Source organism: Nipponia nippon, unplaced genomic scaffold (genome assembly GCF_047370975.1).
Source record: "Nipponia nippon isolate SJK-2023a ecotype South Korea unplaced genomic scaffold, ASM4737097v1 scaffold_1, whole genome shotgun sequence".
Classification (NCBI taxonomy): domain Eukaryota; kingdom Metazoa; phylum Chordata; class Aves; order Pelecaniformes; family Threskiornithidae; genus Nipponia; species Nipponia nippon.
In genome coordinates this window covers 96913258-96937446 of record NW_028262290.1, presented here as the reverse complement: position 1 = coordinate 96937446, position 24189 = coordinate 96913258, and the positions used below count along the sequence as shown (strand labels likewise).

General features: G+C 44.1%; 1 long non-coding RNA gene across 1 annotated transcript; it reads left to right on the top strand.

Moving 5' to 3' along the window:
- Positions 1-1447: 1447 nt before the first annotated feature.
- LOC148057494 (uncharacterized) lies at positions 1448-6411 on the top strand. The gene is made up of 3 exons (XR_015699950.1): positions 1448-1628; positions 3631-3735; positions 5126-6411. It is a non-coding gene; the product is annotated as an uncharacterized LOC148057494 (long non-coding RNA).
- The last annotated feature ends 17778 nt before the right edge of the window (positions 6412-24189 follow it).

Genomic DNA, 24189 nt, shown 5'->3' with positions numbered 1-24189 from the left:
GAGCATTGTTTGAAGAAAGAATCCTTCTCCTTTTAGCTCTGCAGCAGCTATAAATGCTGAGAGTGATCAAGCTCGTGTTTGCCTCTTAGACACCAGAAAACCTTTGTGGCAGAACGCTGATAAAGCTTTATGTTCATATAGCACCTACAGGACAGCTTCTCAGAAGAGGCCTCTGTGTGATTCCCTAATAAAAATAATGAGTGAATAATCATTGGCAATATACATGCAAATTGGCTTTCCAAAGCATGGAGCCACAAGACAAAGTTCATCAATCAAGGGCACCGCAGCAATTGTGAGCAGTCCCCAGAGACCGAGTCCTCCAAGAGTGCGTGAAATCAATCTGGCAGCCTGTGAAATATATAGTCCAGTTGCCTACGTCCGTACAAATATTCACCCTCTCACTGCGGAGGCACTAAGGAATGCAGATTAAAAGGGCTGTTTCGGGACTGAAATAGTCACTCCGCAGTGAGAAGCCAAGTTGAGGCTGATCATTATTTTATCTGTGCTGAACAACATGTGTAAGCAAATTACACATAATTATGACAAAATACCATCAACAACATGACAGTCTCCTGTCGTGTGCTGGGGCACTTGGCACACAGTGCTGCCGAGTCGGATGTTTGTTCCCTTTCTGATGCTTGGTGTTTATGTTTTGCCTGTTGCTTTGACTCACACTCTTGCTTCAATAAAGACTTGTTATACTGTCATTGTGTACAGTGCTCACTGATTTATGCCAGAGGATTGAACTCCAGTAGCCAGAGTCTCAGCTTCGTTCTTTACGGCAGGGGCTGTTCCCTGCCAGAAGCTCTTTCCATTCCCTGGGGGGAGAAATGAACCCAACCAGTGATATCCCCGAAGGAGAGGGATATACACACTACTGCAATGGAAGGCAGGTGGAGATCCCTCCTCCGGGGAGGGGAAGGTCAGTTTGCCCTGAGAACTTGCTAGTAACCTCGTGCTATCAGACTTCGCTTTTGACACTCATGGAGTGCTGGGGAGTCTTGCGCCACTGCTAAATCACATATGTCTTTTGGGGGACTGATGGTCTGTCCCCGTTTCGACCTTGCCAACAAGAGCCTTTCTATTGACTTTGGCGGGAGGTGGCAAAAGCTGCAAGAGTAAAGGCTGAACTCTCCATCTAAGGAGGTGCTGTACAGCAAGTGAGATGATCTCATCCTGTTTGACTAGTCTAAACCAAATGCAGATGAACTCCAGAGGTTTTTGAGGCTTATAAAATCAAGGGGGAATCACTAGTCAGAATAAATGGCTTCACCTTTCAAGTTGCTTGCTTTGCAAAGCAATCCTGGCTCGTTATCCTTCGTTAGGATAAAGCTAAACAAATGGGCAACACAACTGCAGATGAAATCTAATACTGACAAATACAGTGTAGTTCAGAGGAAAAGTCACAAGAATGATTAAAGAGTGCTAACAGTATTAAAGCTGCATATTTGCAGTTTTCATTGCAGGTGTAACTACTGCCCACAGAAAAGAGCTTTAAAAGTATGCTGTACATCCTTAGCAACTGGCCCTGGAGAAGCAAGCGAGTCTTGAATAACTTCCAAGGCTTTGCAAGTGTTTGGAGATATAGGTCCATCTACCTGATGAAGCCATCAGAAAGCACGGAATTAGTAAGTACCACTTCTGTCTGGGTTTCCTCTTTTTCCGATCAGAAATTTTGTTCAGATGCAAAAACCTGGTTGTGCCACTGGTCTTGGATTTCTATGCTTCTGGCAGCCCATCCTGAGGAGCAGGACAAATAACCACAGCACACGAGCATCAGCTCTGTAGCAGAAATGCTGGTACGAGCACATGTGCAGCAGGGTTTAAGTGCAATGGAGCGCAGCATTTAAGGCCTTAAACTTTCGGAGGGTTGGAGGATGTGAAGGGGATGCTGTGGCGCAGGAGGCGGGCAGGCAGCAAATCCCCGTTGCCTCCCCGATGGGGAGCGTGTGCTGTACCCCCGTGACGCCAGAGTGAGCGCGTACAGACCCCTTGCACCCCGCGTCTTTGGTTTTGAGGTCAAGCCACTGGAGATTTGAATGGAAATAAAGGGAAGACTGAAAAGCAAAGCGACGCATGAAGTATTTTTCATGCAGCGATGCTGTGTAAAGCGAGAACAAAGGCTGCTGCCTCTCCAACAAGGCAATGAGCCCTCTAGAGGCAGCTGCGACCAAAGCAATCCCTACCATGATGGTGCACCATGGAGGGAGAGCCCAGCCTGGTGTCCCAGGCCTTTGCACCCTCTCCGAGCCCCCGCTCCCTCTCCCACAGCCCTTCCCTGCATCCCGGTCCCCTGGCACCCACCCCCGGTCCCTGGCAGCTACTCCTGCATTAGGCAGTAGGCTGGAGATGTCCAGGGCGAAAGGAGGTGCAGCTGGGCACAGAGACAGCAGCGTTTTTTCTCTATCAAGCCACTTAAAAAACGTTTGCAAACTGTCTCCTAGTACATTATGTACAGACCATTGAGCAGTCCTCATCCTACCTGCCATTTCTTTAAAGATGTGGCAAGAATCGAGGAAAACAGCTTCTCTCAGCTAGCCAATAGTCCTTTCGCAGTCAAACTACGTGCGAGGTGAATCTAATCGCAGTTAATCTCAGTCCCGGTAAGAGTCCAGTGCCTGGGAAGTGCAGCATGAATAACCTCCCCAGCCTACAGGAATGAGCAGGGCATTGCCTCCCCCTTGGCCTTTCCCCCAAGGCAGTGAGGAGGGAGAGAAGAGCGATGGAAAACTACTGGGGAGCGGTGCAGAGTGACAAGCAGGCTGCAGAGCAGGTTCAAACATAAAAGGTGATTAATTTCTTACTGTTAATGGGTTAAGACTCCTGCCCTTTCTATCCTGGGAAAGCAGTGTATACTGTGGGTACGCCGAGATTGTTACTAGGATGATTTTCCAAGGGCTGCCGGAGCAGTGAAGCTGACTTGTCTTTGACCCCACTCTGTTCTTGGTACAGCAGCCGCCAGGGAGGCCCGGCGCGCAGCCTCGCTGTGGCAGGTGCCGTGTCGGTGCGCTGGTTGCATTTTACTGCTCTTGCTTCATTTTCAAGGACTTGGAACTTATCGAAAGCAGCAGTTTACTATATAAGAGAAGTTATTCAGGCTTTGAAAAAACGCTCCAGGCACTTTTGTACACCTGTCTTAACAAGACAGCATAAAACCTTTCTGCAGTCCTCCTCAGGAATACGTTATGTCCCGGTCATGTGGGTTCAGCTTGGTCTGGAAAAGTGCCAAGCATCTTTTCTCTGCTTTCTCTTCAAAGCTCTGGGTGATTCCTACCTATCTGCTATCAAACCACAATTTCTCCACGAGGAGAAGCTTTCTTTCTACTCCCTGTTTCTTCAAAGTAACCACCCTGTAAGCTCAGCGTCAAAGGGCTTAACATCTTAAGCCCCTCATGACGATATTTGTGGTATTAATTGCTGAATGATCTTGCTCCAGCGGCCTGCAAGATGCAATAGCAAAATGGCTCCAGCGGTTTCTCTGCTGAAATAGCACCTAAGTCTAGCACTAGCATTTCTTATGTCCTTATTTTTCTTGACTAGATCTTAATTAAAAACCTATTAAAATTCCATACTTTGATTAAGAGACTGATAATTTGAAACATGTGGTTAATTTCTCTGCACCACTGCCAGGTTCACCAATCCATCTCAGAGAAAGAAAAAAGAAGAAAAGAAGAAGAAAAGAAGAAGAAAAAAGCCCTACGATATTACACAGAATTAAAAAAAAAAACACCTTATGTAAGTGTCTCGCAGGATATTTGTGGGATATGGCAAATGGCATGTGTAAGTGTTTTCTTTGCACTCTAATTTATTGTGCACATTATTTTTAAAGGTGTGATGGCTGATTTGATTCAAGGAAGAATATATGTTAGCTAGCCCTCACCTGGCTGCTTTTGGAGAGTAATCAGGGGAGGTGTTCTTGATTCATTTTTCCTCTCCAAATGGAGACAAGTATTAGATGCATATGTTCTTGAAAAGAATGCAAACATATCCGTTCATTTAATCTCTTTGTTAATATTTGTTTTGGTAAGCTGATAAGACTTTTTAAATGAGCATTTTTAAGCGAGATAAGACTACAGCTTGATACTCGGGCTGATATGTTAGCAAGGCAGGGGAGGGACTATTTATTCTTGGAAGACTGTGACAGAATTGATGTATAGCCTAAAAAAGATATGTATCTTTTATAAAGATGTTGGTGCTGTGTAAGCAACAGTCCACACATTTCATCTGCTTGTTATGTTGTTGGTCTCTCGTGAGCTACAATCCCCCACTGCTGTAAGCAGTAGTAACAGCAATCTCTAGCCCACTAGCATCAGATCCCTAAATACTTGTAATGCAGCCTAGTCCTAAACTGGAAAACAGATAACTGGCTGATTTTTTTCCAGTTCGATTTTAAACTTTCAGCCAACAAAAACCTCAGTTTCCTGCATGCACTTTTTTTTGGGTAGAACATTCCGACTTAGTTAATGCCATCTTAAAGGAGCCAAAAATTTACTTTTTACTCTTGACTTTGTCTTTCAGGCTACAGAACTCTAAAGATCAGGATTCATTTTTGTCAGGATGAAGAGCAGAAAAAAATAGCTTGTTTTTTGTCAAGCAATTCTCCTGCCTCCTTTGAGAGCTCAGCCTTTGGTGGCTGCAGCAGGGTCAGACACATGGCTGTATCATAAGCCTTTTGGACCAGCCCATTGGGAGGGAAGCAACATGGCTTGGAAGGGGCCACTGTCTGTCTCTGAAAGCATCCTGGCATTTTAACCTGTCTTTGGGTGCCATTTTGCAATAGGATGAAGAACTCTTGCCCTTCCTCTTTGTAATCAGAGATTAGGTTTGATGCCTTTCTTTTGGCCAATATACTGGTAGCCCTTTGGGGCTCAGGGAAGGAATTTTGCCCTTGTCATGACTGTCTGGTCAGTGCTGAGGTTTCATTGTTTTTTCTGAATCTAGATATCTAGTAAGTAAAATTTATAATTCGTGTTACTAAAGCTGACTGCTGCCTAGCAGAAGGGACTGGTTTCCCAGCAGACTGGCTTTTAAAGGGGAAGAGTTGCACGGTCACAAAATGTTTTTCCTACATTGCGTCAAAATTTCCCATGTTTTAACTTGTGTCTGTTGCCTCTTGCCCTTCCAGCGTGCAATTCCAAGAAGAGCCTTGTTCAGTATTTGCAGACAGCAGGTCTCCCCTTCACCCTCTCTCCTTTGGGCTGAACATCTCCAGCTCTCTCAGCTTCTCCTCATACATCACGTGCTCCAGCACCTTGGTGGCCCTCTGCTAGGCTAGCTCCAGAGTGTCAACATCTTTCTTGTACTACAGAGGCCAAAAGTGGATATAGCACCCCAGTTGTGGTCTCACAACTGCAGAGAAGAGGGAAATAATCGCTTCTTCATTCTTGATAATGCAGCCTGGGATGCTGTTGGCCTTCTTTGCTGCAAGGGTGCATTGCTGACTCCTGGTCAACTTGGTGTCTGCTGGGACCTCCAGGACGCGTCTGCAGAGCCGCTTCCCAGCCAGTCAGATCTCAGCCTGTCCTGTGCAAGGGGTTGTTTCTCACCAAGGAAGGGCTTGGTGTTTCACTTTGTTGAACTTCATGAGGTTCATCTCAGCCCATTTCTCCAGCCTGCTCTCCAGTGTATTGACTGCTTTCCTGTTTTGACATCATCTGAAAACTTGCAGAGAGCACACTCATTCCCCTCATCTAGCCCCTTAGTAAAGACACCAAACAATATTGGCCCCAGTATGAATCTCTGAGGGACTCCACAGGTAAGTGGCTGCCATTTGGACTTCGTACCCATGATCACCACCCTTTAGGCCTGACAGTTCAGATGATTTTCCACCCAGCTTCTTGTCCCCTCATTCAGTCCACCTCTCACCAATTTCTTTATAAATTCCATTTCCAGAAGAAGGTATGGAATAAGTTAGGACTTAAAATAACCATTTGGGTTCTGAACAAAACGTTTTTATCAGCTTGAGCAATAAGTAAATATATAAATTGTGGTGGCAACTTAGGCCAAAAACTTGTTTAGTGGATTGTGAAATTGCTGCCTGTTTGCCCAGGGGTCTGCCAAATAACCAGTGGAAAATCAAGAATATTGGAGAGCACCTTGTATAGGCTGGCTGTTGGAAGGAAACTTACATAATACCCATGTCAGACTGAGGCTTGATGTAGTAATTTTAAAAACATTAAGCTCATTCAAAAGATAATGAGTCCATGAGCTAATCCCTGGATGTCAAGCTATCACTATTATTTGAGATATACCTGCCAAATGTGTATAAACAGTATTGTTATTGTCTTTAGTAACTGTTTGTAGATAATTCCCTACAGCGTATGTGCATTATTTCTTAATTCGTGGAAACATAAGATATTTTTCCTTTGATTTGATTTGTAGTAATTAGTTTAACTGTTCCTTTTATAAGAGTAGCTGCTGTAATTATCTCTCCATGCTAAGCTGGGAGAAAGGATGACCACAGAAATCAAGTGATACTAAGGAAAGATATAAAAATTAAAAATTACAAAACCATCAAGAAAAGTTCCTCATAACTCATTTCTTCCAGAATATTTCAGAATTATTTTTAACTCCCTTGGATGTTACTCTTGCTGATGTCTCTGTATTATATATAGAATCAACACTTTCAGAAAAGGGACTCATGATTTTAGATACCGCTATTTCGGGCGCTCAAACTGAGACATTTTACTGGAGGCTGGTCATCAAAAGATGATGCTTATCACTCTCTAGCAACTATTTGCACTCCCAGATTCCACAGACGTTTTGAAAATAGTGGTTACATATCCCTCCTGGTTCGTGGAGCCCCAGCTACTGAGATCATAAGTGGGGCTGTTATCCTATCTCCATGTATTAAGCACCTACAGTGGTGCTGGAGATGTTCAGTAAACACATATCAGACTTTTCTCTTTGGTTGAAGTGGTGCCAGACACTGAAGAAGCCAGGCTCTGAACTTCAGAGACATTTAAGATGATTTAAATGGGAATCAAGAGCCTGCCTTTGGGTGCTTGGGCTCTGTGCAGTATGAGTAGGATGAACAGTTCCAGGTCCTCTAAGGCTTACGATGCCCTGCAAGGGGCCCCATGGTGAAGGTCCCCAAACTGCCCAGCTTGGAAAGACCAGCGCAGCACACTGCATCTCCGCTTGCCCACCTGCACCTTCCTTCAATCCAGTGCAGGGTGCACGGGGGAGTGTCGTCCAGCCACCCCTTGACTCAGCATGCAGCTGGGATGTGGCTGGGGGACTCACCTGGGATTTAGGATTCAAGGGAGCACCACAGGCAGCATCTGTTGCCCAGTGCAGACACAGCTGAACAAAACAAATTGGCAAGTCTGGAGCAGACTAAGAAACTTCTGAAGAACTGGCAATGCACTAAAAAGCAAACATATGAAGGGAAAGAGCATGAAGTTAGTCAGGCAGACCTTTTCAAATTTCAAAGACACATCCCTACCTCACCAGCAGTGGATGGGTGGATTTCCCCCATCCCTTAAACTAGACGTGCAGATACATTTTAATTTTCTGCAGTGAAAAAGATAGGGCAATAGCAGACCCAGAACCTAAATATAGCTGCTTCTACACTTAGTTACTATGTAATGCAGCTTGATGATGGTTGCCAGAGAAACCCATTTATGCTGTTGAATAAGGTTGTGCTGTCCCTGCTTTATCCTCTCCCACATAATGAACTTTTTAAAGAGTGAAGGTTTAGTACAGAATTGAACTATGGGGAATGCGCTGCATACGGAGGCAGTAAGTGTTTGGATGTCAGCTGTGTACGTGTACTTTTCCATCATGGGGCACGGTGAAATAGCTCAAGGTATCACTCTATAGTGCTAGAGAATGGAAGCGTTCTTAGCTTGGTCTGAGCTCCTCTGTCTCAGATGCGGGGGTGGGTGAGGAGAGGCACTTTCACAACATACTCAGCAAAACTTTTGCCCGCCTCTTGAGTTCAGCAAGGACTGAACTTTTTAACAGTTATGAGGGGTGCTGCATTACTTCATGACCGCACGGCTTTCCATAGTCATGCATTCTTTCCTGCCAAAGACTAGAAGCAGATAAGCCAATGAACCAGGTGAACTGAAAGCACCACCTATGGCCTTGGACTGTCCCTCCTTCTAGGACCTGCAACCTAGACCAACGGGGCTGACAGTAGATCAAGAAGCAACATCTGTATGAAACAGTGGGACCTCTGCATTAAGATTCAATAAGGCTGCTCAAGGGAAATGGGCTAGAGCTGGCCTACGGACAGGCAGGAGCTCTGCAGCCTGGGAGGCAGATGACTTTGGTAGGATAAAAATACAGGGCTACAAAATCATGATCCTTGCAGAGCAGACATATAGGGGTTGAATAACTGCTCAGTTTCCTCCGGTATGAGAAGTAGGGTCCATGAATAATTCTGGTTTCCAGGTCTCAACTAGGTCTCCTCCCTCTCTACCACGTCTTGTCCAAAGAAGCATAACACCACTCAACTGAATCTTCACCTTTTCCTGGGCTTGATTTCTGCAAAGGTTGTGCTTCACCCACACAGTTATTTGGTCACTAGAACCAGCCTCCTCTGCCTCATAACCTTGTCTGCAAGGAATAGATTTTCATGTTGGGCTGTGAACTGAGTATATGTCTGTTACTCTTGGTCAAGACGAAGAGCAAAAATGCAGTCCTCTGATACTTGCTCTCTGTAAAGCCCTTTAATTAGCCCTGTGAACTTTTATGAGGCTGGGGGCCTTACAGACTTCTAAAAGGAAGCACATGGAGTATTTCCCTTGGGATTTCCCCTTTAGCTCTGGAATTAGCTCCGTCTTATTACTTATTGATTAATCAGGGCATTAGTCTTGTGACAAAGGCTTCAGCAAAGCACTGAACAGGGAAGGAACTACACTGAAAAGCAACAAGGCTGAAAATATGGCCGCAGAAAATAAAAAGTATTGATCTCCAGAAATACTGGCCCTGACTGGGGAACAGCAGAGCCACGGAAAAAAATGACATGGCTTCAGCTCACAGCAGAAGCTTCTCTTTGATAAGATGGGAAAAATAAGTCAGAGAGGGGAGTGATGGTGAACCAGTGAGAGCACTGGGAAAACAAAAGACATTAGGAAATATCACACACACCTGAAGCCAAACTGCTAAGCAGAGAGTGCAAAGTCCCCTAGATGATTTGTATGCTGTGCTTAGAAACCACTCACAGCTGGGCAGGAGATCAATAGTACAGTGACAATTACATATTAAGTAGGAGTATGGTATGGAAACACCATGACCAGGTTGCTAGACATATGTGAACATGAGGAATGGAGGTGGAAACAATATTTCGAGAGCTCGGTACTGGAATTTTCTTCCCCCCAATAAAACTGGCCTTATTTCTTCTGAAAGGTGTCTTCAAGGCTTTTTAAAATAGCTTCAGACATTTCCCTTGCTGCTGGTCTAATGTTTCCTCTCATTTCTTTCACTTTCCTTAGGATGTCCCCATGACTCCCTTTATTGGTTAAATATACGGAAGGCGACCTTTGGTTTTCACATATTTTCTTTCTCACAGGACTCATATTTTAAAACCTGCTGACACAGTGCCAATCTGGGTGCTTGTTTCATACTCTTTTCTGCCTGAAATGCCTAAGACAGTAAGTAACTTTTTTTTTTCATTCCTCCTTCACACAACGACTTCTGCAATAAGACACTGATACTTCATTAGAGTTGCTAGGCACTGCTGTAGCACTGGTAATTGTAATAAAGAACAACACACAATCCCAGAACCTGTTTCAAAGTCCTTCTCACCTCAGCAAATACATGCAGACATACAGAAATACATCAAAAGGTTTACCCCTACCCAGTGCAGTTCCCTAGCTTAGAAAAACCCAACCTTCAGCCCCTTTGTGTTATTGTCTCCTTGATTACAATGGCTTTCATTATCAAATTTCTTTCTTCAAGGTTTCAGAAGTCGGTGGTTAATAGTACTTTTCTCATAACTTTCTGGCTCTCATCTTTGTGAGCAGGCAGGAGCTGTTCTCTTTCAATTTACAAAAGGACAAAAGGTTTCCCTAGGCTTGCTGCTCTACCTACACACTTGGGAAACATAGCAGGGAGAGAGATGCCGCTGAAGCACAAGATCCATTAGCAATCATTTCCCTTGCAAGGGCACGAGAAAACATGATTCTCTACACGATGTTGATCACAAATAAATCTCCCTTTGGCAGGGGGGGAGAGACACTGACTCTCAGCTTTGCATCCATACTATCTATTGCTCTCGCTGTAACTAGATTTAACCACTGCCAAGTTTTAGACAAATCTTTCAGCAAGTGCCAGCAAAACGAGTTGGTTGTAACAAGGGCTCTAATGCTGTTTTCACAATGGTGAAATAAAACAGGAGCACGTCTCAGCCTGGGAAGCCTCTAAGGGCAATACTTGTGGCCTTGCCCTAAACTCCAGGTAAGGACTTCTGAGGTTTTGCATCAGCCACAATTTGACTGTGGCATGACAAAGGGGTCATGGCCCCTGGCTCCTCTGGAAAATAAAAGGGGGACCCATCCTGTACCAGTCAAATAACAAGCACGGTTTGCTTCCCCTCTGTGCCAGCTCAACCCCATTGCCTGACTTTTATGCAAAGCGTAGTGTTTGCGTACATCTGTATAATCAGCTAGAAAAGGCACACCCCTGCCCAGGGGGGCTGGCAGTGGCCCCACAGGTGACACAGCGAGGGCTCAGCACCATGCTGAGGTAGCCACACGGCACACGCAGTGAGCCACGCACCCCCAGCGCAGGAACAGCTCACCTTCCTCCGTCCTGTCCCAGTGGCAAAGCGGGCGCACGACCCTTGGTGCTGGATGCGATAGGTGCAGCTGTAGGTTTTATACCCACAAGATGTGAGTGTATACTTGTGATAGTGTAAAGGGCTGGGAAATACAACCCTTCTGCCACGGGTGCGATTGCTTCAAGTTGTTCTTCAAACGCTAATGACAGGAGTGGGGAAGTAAGAGAAAGAGAAGAGGGTAATAGACTTAGCCACAGGAACAGCCGTGTTCCTGCAATTCTTGGGGTTCAAACAATAGAGGAGACAGAAGAAAGAAAGCGTGATGCCAATCGCTGTTTTCAATATCCTCCCACGTAGCAACTGCTTCTATTGAGCCTTTATATTGTGAAAGCCCTTCTTTCACTGCAAACAGAGCGGGAGCTCTCAGTGAGCCTTGGCTCCTGGCAGAGGAAAATGCTGTGCTTTGGTCAACAGCAATGAAAACTTGTTTATGTCTTTGATTTGCTGGAGTGCTGCATGAATCGGGGGCTTGGCTTGGCTTAGTGGGGCTTGGCTCTGCAGAGAGAGAGAGAGGGCTCCTTGAGCAAGTTGGCTCCTTGCCACAAGAGAGACCCCGTCCTTCCTCTGAACTTAACCAGCAGGTCCTTACCAGCCCTTCAGCCCTATTGCCTGCTCCAGGTCTCAGAGTGGAGAAGCTGGATGATAAAAAGTGGCCATAGACCATGAGGGCCATACACTCTTCCCCATCACCCCAATGCTGGTGAAATCCCCACTGGCTGATTGCAGCTGCCTTGTAGTTCCCAGGCAGCATCTAGTCAATATAACATCTCTGCCATCAAAGCTACTGGAATGAGCTCCGCCACCCCTAACTGGGCCACACCTGGACTTTGACAAAGTCTGTACCTGGATCCGAATTTTGCTGCTTGAACTCACTTCTAGTTTTTAAATGAATTGTTGTTGACTTCCAAGTAGAACAAAAGGGAATTTACATTCTCTAGGAAACGTGATCACAATGACAGTAGAGAAACCTGAATTTAACTTGAAAAATATGATGACAGAGTACATGCAATTAGCAAGGGAATCCCTGTAAAAAACAGGTTGTTAATACCGATTAAAAAAAAAAAAAAAGAGAGAATTCTTAAAAAGCAGAGCTAAGCAGGCCCAGAGAACATGTATTGCAGAGCGTTAAGGGAATTTGCCAATTTTCCTTAAAACTTCTAAAAAATCTTCACTGCAGGAGACAAGAGAGAAGCAAAAGATGTGCTAATGCTCAAGAAAAAAAAGTTTGCTGGCCAATTGCTATACATATTTTCATCTCAGGAATAAAATACTGGAACAAATATTAGTAGTAGTAAAGCCATTGGAGTACCAGAGACTGAAGAAATGTTTGAAGGTACGCTTACTTCAACTAAATGCTTTGACAGATTATTTTTAAAGACTTATATACATGTCTAGATTAACAGTGATGACAGCTGTGCTGTAGTATCACTGCTCTGTTATTTCTGAGTGAGAATACTGGTTATAAAGCAAAATTAGAAAAAAGTAGTGCCACTGCAAATTGGTTTGCTTCGGCAGTTCTCATTATTGGTCAGGAAGCTGGTAATTGAAGGATCATTAAAGAAGAGAAAACATGTCTTAAAATGACTTGTTCAGCAAAGAGTCCCTTTTATTGGATTTCTTTATCTGAAGACCAGCTTCAATATTTCTCAGAGCTGCAACATGCTGCTTCTGTGCAAGTCCTTCCTGCTCTCTCTTACAATTTACTGAGTGAGCAAAGCTACTTCTTGATAGACTGAATTTAATGAACTTACATGGAAAGACCTAATCATAGGACTAAACCAGAGCCCTCTGTGGCCAAAACAACCTCTGTACACCTGCTGAAGGCATGACAGCTTGGCGGAGACACTGCAGAAAGTAGGATTCCCAGGGTTTCAGAGGAAGGAGATGCTGCAAATAGCTGCCTTAGGGATTTCAAGGGAGGGCTTTAAGAGCTACCTTTCAAAATTAGCAATAGATCCAAACAAAATCCCCTAAAAGAGAGAAGCTGGAAATTTACACCTGTCTGTCTTTAAAACACATCTTTCCAGCTTCTCTCTGGTCCCTTGACAAGAAGTGCACCTTGAACATGAAATAAATTCTAGGCGTTGAGGTTTTACTATAGCTTTTTTTGTTTTCACCCTGCCCTTCAGCACCTTCAGAGCCAGGAGTCATCCGTGACCTCCTCACCCTGTTTGCCTCTCTGTATGAGGGTCAGTGGGGCAAATCCTCAGCCAGGCCAGCTCGGGTCCCCGTGGCATTGCAGGGAGCGCAGAAGGGCACAGAGCAGGCACCCAGCCAGCGCATCGCTGCTCCCCTCTTAGACAGATGCTGCACCCTCCCTCAACGCTAACGCGCTCAGAGACCTTTATACGTGTGGTGTTATTACCCTGATTGCTAATGGTCTTTGGATAAACAGCATGGCGTTGTTCGGCCGTTATATTACGGCTGTAATGGGTTTTCAGAAACCCCTCGTGCTGTATGGTGGATACCTCTGGGTGCAGGAGAGCACACAAAAAGGGAGGTCTGCTTGCTATAGACCTTCACGTCGGCAATGTGAGCTCAAATCTTTCCTATCCTCAGTGCAGGTAATTATGCCCTCCCACTGCTTTAAACAAAAATACATTCTTCTCTTTCGAACAGTCAGAATTTGATAACTTTTTTCTGCCCACCTTAGCTCATATCAATCAGGCTTTACGTAACAGTGGTATTTTGAGGAGTGACACCTACTCTGCAACTCTGCAGAAGAGCTATTAGCAAAGGCCAACTTAAAAGGAAAAAGCGAACATGAAATATTATGTTCTGGCTAGGGACAATATTTTCACAAATAACAACTAGAAGAAAAAGCTGACCCAGAGGGAGAATTTGACATAGAGGGATCCTTAGTATGAAATGAGATTTAGTTTCTTGGAACAGCTCCCGGCCTTAGTTGTTTTCATTTTCAACATACTACAGAAGAGGGCAGTATAAACTCAGCGTTTTGCATGTAGTAATAAAAGAATGCGTCTGTGGTCACATCAACAGCATTGAACCTGAAATTAATGTTTCTGTTAATACACTAGGGAATAATTTATTCAAGAGCAGAGCCAGCCTGTTAAATCTCAAGCCGTTCACGTTCTGGAGGATTTTCTATTCTGAGTCTAGAAACACAGAACTGGGAGTTCTGTGAAAGGCGACTGCCTTTCACTCTGCCTGGTCTGTCCGTACTTTTTTCTGTATGGTCAGTATCTGTCCATACTTCTTTCACTCTGCCTGGTCTGTCCATATGATCTGTAAATCCAGCATATACTCTGCATGTGAAGTATGCACATGATAAATGCCAAACAAGTAAAAGCAGGGTCCAGAGCTTAGTAATGAATAAGGTAGGAAATTGCAGCGTGGTGCTTTTACTTACTCCCATAGAGACAGGAAAGCTGTATCGCAGGAAGAGCCCGGTTCTCCGAGAGCCCCGCTTCTCCTGATTTTCGTTAAGTGGAACATCCAGCTGCAGGGGTGGATGGAGCAGCTGGAGGGCTCCTGATGAAAGAGCCTTAGACACTCCTTCCAGATTTTAAAAGTGTCTCTGTAAGTTGCTGTGCTCACATAAACTTGACAGGACTGTATGGACAGGGAGGAATAGAGGTAGGTATCGGTCCAGCTTGGTGTTTAAAAATATAAGGGTGTATAATCTTGTCTGCTTAGGTTGATCTCACCGCCACAGAGCCGTAACACCTTCCAGCCCTAATACGATTTATGGCCACAGTGGCAGCAGCACTGTGTCTCACCATGGTCCAGAGAAACAAGTGCAAGAAGGTTTCCAGGCAGAGACGATACCCTTAATCAACCTAACTGATGCTATTAGTAAAATAGACAAGCCCTCAAGCATGTAATCGTCTGTCAGGCCTTTGAGGAGCTAAGTTTGCAGAAGACTTTGTGCTCCTTCCTTTCCCTAGCGCTCTTCCCTTACATAATAGCTCGCCTTCCCTTACATAATAGTAACTTTCTAAAATCTCCTTTTATTGCTGAATTTTTTTTAATGGTTTGCATCTCTCAAAAGACAAATTTCTCTGTGAACTATGACGGGAAACATCAGACAGCTTGTGGAGGTTGTGTGTGCAAAAGGGAAGAAAAAGTTTCCTCCAAAAGCTGGAAGGAAGGGGATGAAATTACTATATATACTATCGCAGGCTTAAAGTTATAATTTGACATTTAAAATGTGCTCAGTGAGAAACTTGTATAAAATCAACTTTGAAAATCTAACAGGATACCACAGGGTCTGTAGGTGGTTACAGTCTAATAGAGAATTTCATAGAAGTGTTTAGCAGGGATAGTGCTCTAATAAAGAGTCTATAAAAAGAAGTTTCTGTGGAAATCTTTAGGACTTGACAGCAGAAGAGGGAAGAAAGAGGGAGAGGCAGGGGAACAGGGAGAGAGAGGATGTGACTTAAGTAACGTCTGCTGAAAACTGCGTGTTTTACAATCTTGTGTAGGTGGACTCGAAACATTTTAATGATGCAAACGTCAGACTTGGATTTCAAGTGCCCCAAAGCATGAAATGTTCAGATGAAGGGCTGGAGTTTCTGCCCATCTGTAGCTGAATTGTACTGCTATTTATAGACTTGCTTTTCTCAAATATCTAAAATGCTTTCTTTACTTCTCATAAACAGGCATGCCTATAACTGCATGTAACTGAGTCATCTGAATATACTGCAGTTTTCCTCAAATTAACAGGCAACTGAAATCCTACCTTTTCCCTATGAAAGAACCTAGGTAGGTAGGTACGTAGCCTCCAAGCACTGTCTTTTGAAAGAATTTTACAACTCCTGTATGAAAGGTGATTGTGTAGTTCTTGAACGTGGAGATTTTCTGCTGATTCCCAGTGTTGGGTTTGAAATTTTCCCAGGTTCTGCCAAATTTCTCCTCCTCCACTTGCAGACTCTGCTTGCTTTCTCCTGTGTTTTGACAGGGAGGATCATGACTGGATTTGCTGGGGAGAGCCATACTCAGAGAAGGCGGTTTGTAACCTAACCACGCTGTTAACCTGAATGCATCCTAGAAAACATGCTAGTTAAATGCATTATGTACGTTTACTTCGTCAGCTGTTTTTCATGGATGTCACTTGAGCAGTCACTGCGTAAGCACACTCTGGTTGATTTCGGTTTGCTGTAGTTTGAAATCCCTGTCAAACCTAAACAGCACCTGTGAGTAAGGAAATGTGACCATCAGCCAAGCTCGGTGTTGAATACTACAGAAAAAACCTCCACCTGACATTGCAATAATTACGGTACAGAGAGACTACAATTGTCTGGAATAGCCAGAATCGTGTAGTAGCCCCATTTTCTTGACAAATAAGTCATGCACTTACTCAGAAGGAAGATTTGCATTTGTATTTGTTACTTTTGTCATCCCAGGAATATTTTCAGGGCGTCTAAGAATAAGTTATATATTGGTATTAAAGTGAGACTAAAGCATTTAGGCACTGGAAAGCACCGATTAAAAACAAACAAGAAACACAGGAGCAGATCTCTTCTCTGCCTCTTTTTGCCACTTTCTACATGTGATGCAGACTGTCGCTAGGAGGTAGTTGTGACATGGACTACGTGGCTCTTCTCATTTCTGCATCACTTTTCTCACAACCCATGTTCCCTAGGGCCTGGGACGTGTGCTGCTGGCTTTGCCAGTCTCAGAGTGACCTGGAAATGTGACTTGTCCAGGTGATACAGAAGATGTCTAGTGTTAGCCTTCTCCAGTAGCATCTCTGCCAACTTGAGGTTAAGCAGCTTCTGTCCCCTGCGCACGTCTTCTGGGGCACCTCACTGTGTCTTGCATGGTCTTCACAATACCACTCTTCAGCCAAGACTGCAGCAAACTGCTTCTCTAACCTATTGCCATCAGTGTTTCCCTGCTTGTGTTTGCCAGAGCCGTAAAACCCTTGGGCATGTTTTAGGCTTTTCCCTGCATGATGCAGCATGAGGGCCAAATTCCTCAGAGTTCTGCTGAACCCTGGCCACAATAACCTCAACTGGAGAAAAATCAGTCAACATTTGCCTAGCTAAATGCACGCTGTGCATGCCGTTAATTTGAATGAATGTAAATATAAGCTCCTTAATTTCTTCAGGAAGAACTTGCAGAGATCAGCCCAGCCCTTTAGGAAAACAAAGCAGACGTCCAGTTCTTAGCAACTAGGTTTCTCATAGAGGCTTAAAATTGTGATGTACTGATCATAAAGGTGACATCCTTCCAACAAGTAAACAGAAAAACATTACGCCATGATTTGGTTGACCATTCACTGCTAACCAGCAGATCTAGTTATAAATACCAAGAATCACAGTGCTCCTTCCTGCTGCTCTCTGCATCATGGCGGGTAACATCAAGGGTCAAAGCTCGGCTGTACGGGCATATATTTAAAAACATGTCCAGACCTCATTGAGGTACTTAAAAGTCTCAGTAGACAAGAGGAGAGGACTGGATGGGAAGGGGCAATGCTGCTGGAAGAAGCAGCATGGACACGATGTCCAAATTTGCACACACAGTGACGGGAGGCAGGGAAAGAGTATCTGGCGGGCAATAGGTGAGTGTATGGCACAAGGTGACACTACAAATACAAGTCGACAGCTACAAATAAAAGTAATAAAAGCATGAGGAAAGAGCAACTTGCTTACAGGTAATGTGAGCTTAGAAAATGGTCCTAACTACGTTTCCTAAATGATACACTGTGAATTGTTAGCTCTGCTTCACTAACAGTGGTCCTTTGGGTTGCAGAGGTGAAGGCTTCTGTTTCTTAATATTTCCAACTCGATAAAAATGTAAAACCAGGGTGCAAACTCCAGAAGATGGCCACAGCAGCAACTAACTGTTGAACATGCACTTTCTTCTTGCCATTAGACGTTGCTCACTAGAGGGCACCAACACCTCAGCTTAGTGCCAAACTGCTGTGACCAGCAAAAGTAAGAGTCCGTGGGAAAAAAAAATGCCCCTGTTCACAGCTAGGAATTTGTATATAAGAAAATAATATATATTTGTATATATATATTGTATATAAGAAAATAAAAATTGTAAATAATAACAGTAAGCAAAGCAAAGAAAAAAAGTTCAGGTCAAAGATTAGGTTTCCTAGTTTGTGCACAACAAGAAAACTGTAAACTTTCCTAACTTCAACTGCAAACTCTCACCGCTGACTAAATAAATTGAAGTGTATAAAATAAATAAACTCAAATTTTAAAAGAATTTAAAATTATCTAATTATAATTAAGTATACACAGTTTGATGCATCAGAAAAAGTGAAGTCAGTACTAAGCGACTAGTTAATGAAATACTGCTGTTCTTCAAGGTGCTTTAGAAGTGAATGGAAGGAGCTCAGATCCCCAGCCTGAACCTGGAAGGATACTGGAGGTGAACGTTTCGCAAACTTGTGAAATTTGTTTCCCTTAATGTCTAGAAAGAAGCTACTTTCATGCTTTTTCATCAGCGGCAGACAAGTCTACTCCCATCCCCATGGCGGTGGTGTTGCACACCACGGCATGACAAGCAGCTGCTGTTTGGCTCACGCAGGTCCTCTGGTACCCGCTGCTTTGATATTTAGCACTGTGGGATGTGGGCTGTGGCTGCCACCAGGATGCCCCCTTCCCGGCACACTGCAGCGAGCTCTGCCATGCTCCAAGCCAGCCTGACCCAGTCAATCTGGGACTCGCTGCTGGTCCAGCCTCCTGGCACTATTCTTCATTTTGAACCCCAAAAAGTCAGCTTTACCCTAAAACACTGCTCAAAATGGAGTGCCAAAGAACAGGCTCTCCTGAAGCCAGCAAGATAACAAGGCCATTTAATCATCCAAAACTATGTGGCCTCAGCTTTTTTCCCTCAAGGACGTAAACATCTCTTTTTAACCAGACTTGGCAGCAACAATCCTTCCCCTGGATTTCAGCTAAAACATTCATAGAAAAGGCGATCCTTGCACAACGTGACTGAAGGGGCTGATGCCTATGAGGGACAGAACAACCTGGTGGTTAAAGCGCTGGCTGACACGTGGGGAAACCAACATCACTCAGGGGCAGAACTTCAACCTCTGTCTGAGACAGCGTATTTGAGTACCCTTTACACTGCAGTGTCCTCTTTTTTCTCTGGAAGGTACTCTGAGAGAGAGGAATCTCTCTATGCCCACGTGGCTTGACAACAAAAGGATTAGAAAACAGGAGGGAAAATACGAAAAGTGTAGAAAAAAATGAGGGGACACCTGAAAACAGCCTTGCAACACGTAAAATGAGGCAAGGCAGTGCTTGTTCTGCAAGTCTTGGCAAGGCTGAGGTGCGAGATCTGCTCGGAGGAGACCTGTGTCATCAGACCCAGGTGGATGTGAGCAAAAACCAGACTTTCCCAACAGAAATCCAAGCATTTAAAAAAAAAAATCCAACTAGATTCTTATGAGGTTAGTTAGCATTTTATGAGTACTAGTGGTTGACTATATGCCTCTAGATGACCATCCTGATGCCTAAGTTTCTGCATGTTTAATAAGCCTGGGGGACTTGTCTCCAAAATCAGCATCAATACCAAGGGGGGAAGGGGCAGTAGCAGTCTCCTTGGGGAGCCCTTGGATACTTATATTCTCAAGACACTTATATTAATCTCCTCAAATCTATCTCCCATCAAGTGCTGCTGAGGCCTCAGCTTGGACACTGGGTCTGGTACTGGAGGCTGCGCTTTGGGGAGGAGACAGATGAGGTGGGCTGGGCCCAGAGCTGAGCAAGAGGAATGACAAAAGGCTGGGAAATACAGTCTGTGAGGAGCAACCAAGGTGCCGTGTGTTTAGCCTTGAATAACGAACACCAAGGAGTACTAAAAACAGACCCAGAATCTCTCCGTGAAATATATGGAAGGATACGTAATTTCAGAGGGATGCAGTAGGAGATCTCCCGAGGCCCCTTTCCAGGGTAGCTTTGTATAATTCTGTGAAATCTCAGGTTTAGAAATCTGTCTGGAATAGCAGGGGCAATGACCTGATCCCTTGACTCTGAGGTATTGTAGCTTTCAGATGGAAAATTCTCAAAAAAGACCTAAAACGAAACAGAGGCATGTTGTGTTTTAGCCTGAGTACTGGTAAATACATTTGAGTTGCTACACTCCTTTCAGGATTTTCAATGTATGGGATGCAATTTCCTCTCCCCCACTCCAATGCCATCCCTGTTTCATTCAACTACAGCCCCTGATCTGTTTCCACAGTGCAAACCCAGGCTCTAACAGCAGGGCACTTCAACAAGTGACCTGAGCAAATATGCCAAGGCAAGACCAAAGGCTGAGGGTAAGAGTAATCATCAGCCTGATCTTTAGCTTGCCTTTTCACCCTTAAAAGGCGTTAGCAAAACCATCCTGAGCATCAACGCACACAGGCTGGCCCACAGGTTATCAGGATCTTCTCTGTTTGTAATAGTCCTGTCACAGTGATAGCTGAGTCACGCTGGGATGTTAAAAAGGAAGAACTTAGTAGGTAAACTTTAGGAAGGTGGGGAAGACATCTCACTAAAAGTGCAGAAGTCAAGACTCCGTACTCCAATGTGAGAAGAAAGCCCAAACCATGAAGAGGACAACTGCTGCACTTTGGCCACAGTGGTCAGGAGAAAACTTGAGTAGCAATGCCTAGAAGGAAGGAAAACAGCACCAAAGCCAAGGAAAATGGGCACGCTGTGGGTACACAATGCAAAAGCACCAAGTCACTCCCTTTCTCTGTATGCCTATTTGTTTCTGTTGTGCAGATATGTTTTTGCTTTGCGCGATAATTCTCCACACTGACCTTCTAAGGACAGACATGTTAGGGAATTTCAGATGGTGCTGTAATGCCTTGGCCATTGAAAACTCTTCCTTATTTTGTCTGAAATGTTCTGTGGGTGCTTTCTTTAGCACCTTTACTGGCTCTATTACAGATTGTTATTTAATTTATATCCAGCATACGAGCTGGCTGGCAGGAACATCAGGTAATTTTAGGGGGAGATTTTTTTTTTTTAGTCACTAATTTGGTAACAGTCACTAATTTGTCAATGAGCTGTTATATTCCTAGTGATCCCCATTCTCTTATTTTCTCACTCCCAGGGTCCATACTGTCGTGGTGAGCACTATATAACTGGGGAGGGAGAACACGGGCTGAAAAAAGAGGTGAGGCAAGACTCTTCTCATTCCTAAATCCATAGTCAGCTACTGAAAAAGGAAAATTCAAAGTCCAATAACCTTCCAGGGATGTTGCGGAGTCCTCCAAAGGGTCCCTGTGGTGCTGGTGAGAAACTTGAGGGGCTGCGTGTGAACCCACCTCCAAGGGTGAACAGCCACCACAGTACCAAAGGGAGCAAAGCTCCTGGTCCTGCCCTCCTCCCTTGCTCTGAAAGGTTTTGTAGTATTGCTGTCCTTTCTGTCGCTTCCTTCCCCTAACTCTAAGTTGCTGTGACTAGCCTAGGGACTTGATGCTGGATGTAAAGTCTGCACTTGAGCACGAAGCAATGACCTCCAATGCTCATCTCTCAGCCTCGTGTGCAAATCAAAATGGCAATTTTGAGTGCAGGCGAAGGAGACCAAGGAGCATCTTAAGGACACTCTAGTCCAGGGGGAGCAATGTGTGTTAGCCATGAATTCCACCTCTTCAGAGTCATTCTTTCCAGCTACAGCATGGGACTCTGGTTCAGCCACCTACGGAGTAAATTTTGTGTTTTGTGTCAAGCGGGAGCCCGTTGGCCCTCCCAATGCTTCTGTTCTCTGCCGTGGTTTGCCAGCCCTTCGTCCAGGCAACTTTGCCCTCCAGGGAGCTCTGAGCCCTGCTGCACTGGAGCTGCTTGCTGCTGCCTGCCCTCTCAGCCTCTGGATTATATGCTTCATACGTTAGCTAATGCGACCTCATCACCTCCGGTTTTCAGAACTGTTCGCAACAGCTCTACCATGTGCATCGCATCTTGGTCTTAAAAGCAGCTGTTTAAGACCAGGCCATCCTCCTTGAAAAGTGGCCAGTCCATACTGTTCTTGCCTGCCAGCATTCCCCAAATCTGCTGCTTATTCTTCCACCCAGACCTCATTTTTATTTTCTCTTCCGTTTTAAAACTTTGTGAAACTTAAAAATAGCTCCCTGCAAGTTCAGAGAAAAACCCCAAAACAAAAAAATAATGCAACAACAAATCAGATAAGATGAAAACAGAAAGGGAAAGGGGGGAGGGCATGCCACAAATTATATCACTGTCAACATGGAAATGCTTAAAGAATGCATATTGAGAAACAACAGGAATTAAGAGGCCACAGCTGTGTGATGAGAAGTGATAAGAAACTGCCATCCTTTAATAAGGCATCCTAGGAGACATGCTTCAAATGCCCCTTTTCCCCAGGCCTCCCTAATCTCCAAACAAACAGTACCTGCAAAAAAGAGTAATCATAATAAAAAAGAAACCCAGGCCTCATTTACTCTTGTTGTTCTGGATTAAACCAGAGTGGAGCTGAATCAATGAGCAAATAAAATACATACAGGCAAAGCTTCTGAGACCATCAGGGGGAAAAGGATGAAGAAAATAAAAGGGGGGGTTGGGGTGCTAACTAACAGTATTAACTCTGCAAATTGCTACTAGTCCGTCAACAAACATACTTTAGGGATTTTCTTGTTAAGCTGGGGGGATATATAGTGGTGGTAGAGGATTTCAACCTTTCACGTTTATTTAAAGCTGTCCACACACTTTGACTAAAAATGCGGACAAAAAACCTTCCACGGGCTTCTTTCATGTTGCAGGAATCCTAGGTAAACGTCTCTTTTAGCAGCCAGTTGTTTGCTTGAGATTTTTTTCTTGAGGATTTTTTTTTTTTTGGCTGCTGTGCAAACTTTTCACATAAAAGACAGAGAAAAGCACTTTCACTCCTGCTAGGCTTTAAACATACTGTTCTTTTAGTTATTTATTTATTTTAAGTGTTGTGCTGAGGACCCGAGCACTTTGCAGAGCAGTCTAAATGCAAATATGTATCTCGGCTCTGCAGCCTGTTCTTTCAATTATACCTTGGTCTGATCTCTTCTGAATTGTCTGTAATGTTGCCAACTTTAACTGTGAGTTGGGAAATAGTTCATGGCCTAATTAAAACCCCAGCTTCTGGGCTCTTGGGACTGTGTGCCATTTAGTTTCCCTTTAGAGAAAGGATGCCTGCTCAGCTATAGGGAAAAGCTTGAAAGCGCCACCTGAATGCATCCAAGAGGCTGCAAAGCCAGAACGTAAGCAAAAAGAATCTCAGATTCTTTATAATATTTTAAATAAGAGCAACGCCACTGAAGATTTGTGAAATGCCAAGGTTGGTAAGAACAAGTTTGCATAATGCCCTAGAGGTTTAATGTGTTGATTGAAATCAAACAATTAACAATAAGAAATTATAATAAAAACTAAAAGCAATAGGAAAGAAATATTTGGCAAAGGACCGAAATTGTAAACATACTAACACTCTTCGAATTTTGCATTTTAAAATTAAAATTGTGTGAATTACTCTGAACACTGTAAGAAAAGAAAAATAAAGCTTTTAAAATACTATAATCTAGAGTGAACCTCCTGAATTAGCTAGGTGACTCATAAGCATGGGCTGACTTTCACAGGTAACCGGTTCTGTCCATGACAGCCACAACGTGCATTACACTGGAAAACGGAGCCGTGTAGTTAGGTGGCTCAGGACAGGCTCTGGTACCAACCTTAACCACTTGTTATAAACAAACAAACAAACGTCTTCTGGTGGAAGTTAGCTTCCTGCCCCAGTCACACAAGCTCTGCTGAGGTTATGAAGGCAAATATTTATCATTTGATAAAGGGGTATGATCTGCTGACCTTGGAATTATTCTTGATGGCAAGTAAAGCAGAGTTCTTAAAAGCTGTTGTTACAAGCAGGGAGCCAAACTGGTCAAAAGCTTCGTGTGTAATTTATGCCAGGTTGCTTTGGGTTTGTTTTTTCTTTTTTACTTTATGTTCCCCAGAGAGCCATGCTCTGGTGGTTGGTAGGAACTACGGATCATCTTGCAGGATCTACTCGTCAGCTACAGCTTCAGACGTCCCCACGCTGAGCGCCTGGGATGGTTGTGGGAAAGGGTGGTGAAAGGGATGCCCCACAAATTTCTCACCTTGTGGACAGGACAAGGGGAGAAAGAGAGCAAAAGATCAGAGCTGTGTATGAATAGACAGCCAGGCAAGTAATCGTGATGCTACTTGTTTGCTCCTACTCTTCATCCATTACTACACCCCTGAATTTGGGACTTTAGATTTATTATAAAAATACTGGCTGCATCTAGTGTAGTCACGGAGTTTGCGAACACCTGTACAGGACCGATTTGTTTTTTAAACCGTGGCTGCAGAACGTCAGGACAGAGGTTTATCACGCACTTCACAAAATGCTTTTCTTTTTACCTTGAGAATAATATTTACTGGCTCCAGTCCTTTTCTGCTCCTTTTCCTTGGGTGCTTGAG